This window comes from Sinohyriopsis cumingii, chromosome 1 (assembly GCF_028554795.1).
Source record: "Sinohyriopsis cumingii isolate HCF-2022 chromosome 1, ASM2855479v2, whole genome shotgun sequence".
Taxonomy (NCBI): domain Eukaryota; kingdom Metazoa; phylum Mollusca; class Bivalvia; order Unionida; family Unionidae; genus Sinohyriopsis; species Sinohyriopsis cumingii.
The window spans coordinates 114969619-114970749 of record NC_142961.1 but is presented as its reverse complement, the minus strand read 5'-3'; the positions used below and the strand labels follow the sequence as shown (position 1 = coordinate 114970749).

General features: G+C 38.0%; 1 non-coding gene across 1 annotated transcript; it reads right to left on the bottom strand.

Moving 5' to 3' along the window:
- Positions 1 to 805: 805 nt before the first annotated feature.
- On the bottom strand, positions 806 to 878 carry Trnav-aac (transfer RNA valine (anticodon AAC)). Its single transcript has one exon. It is a non-coding gene; the product is annotated as a tRNA-Val (tRNA).
- Between the last annotated feature and the right edge of the window lie 253 nt (positions 879 to 1131).

Genomic DNA, 1131 nt, shown 5'->3' with positions numbered 1-1131 from the left:
GAAACAATCGATATGTGTACTGATATGTTGCGAGTGGTGTACGTACGGTAAATAACGCCTGGGGCGAGGAAGATGATCTAAATGTAAAGATATTTTCGCGACCCAAGACCTTTGGCGCTGTGGCGACCTCCCTCCCTCCCCCCCCCCCCCGCCCATACCGTTACTTCGCTACTGTATGTTACGGAGATATCTATATGAAATATTTGCAGGTTTTCTGAACAGGAGATGTCGAATCTTATGTCACACTACATACCAATACAGATTTGGGAGAAGAGAGGTATCGGACTACAGTTATTTTATTAAAAAAATTCTTACATTGTTTCAAAGCTTGTGGTTTTCACTCTTTCTTGTGTTACTGTTTATTCGAGCTTAAACACGTAAGAATAGATTATATGTAAACGACTTTCCTAAATCTCGTAGAAAGATACATAGATAGACAGATTAAAATAACATTATACCTATAAAAATGATCTTAAAATATCATAAAATCTTTCTTAGGATCCTGAAATTTTGTGTAGAATTTTGTCTACTAATGTTATGTGTGTATTTGCCATTTGATACATAGCAGTGTTGTTATTCTGGATTTGAAACTTGATCTAGTTTATCGTCCATAATCCTGACCCGTTTTATCTATTCTGTGGAGAAATTTCGTGTCGATGCCTTGAGAACTTTATAAGGTTATGTAATAAAATTCCCTAATAAACCGGAAGAGGAAATGGCTAATAGTGAATCGTGGCCAACCCAGCGTATTTTTCATGCGATGAAAGCAGTGATTAAACGTCCAAAAGAATCAAACAAAATATAATGTTTCTGCTGAGGCTCGAACTCAGGACCTTCTGCGTGTTAGGCAGATGTGATAACCACTACACCACAGAAACAACTGAACCTGTATTGATCAACGAGCCTATACCTAGCTTCTTCTCCACTCTGAATGCTGATTAACTTCAGTCTTGACACAATTCCAATCTAGCTGAGAAAGATTAATTTCTTCATAACTTACAAATTTCAGACAATACCTTGCGCATATCTTTTGTTCGGAAAAATGTGGTCAACGGCAAGTGCATTGTCAAATCTCACTGGCAACTTGGAGGCATATTTTACTTTCGCAGAAGTTGCCGAGGTGGACCGAAT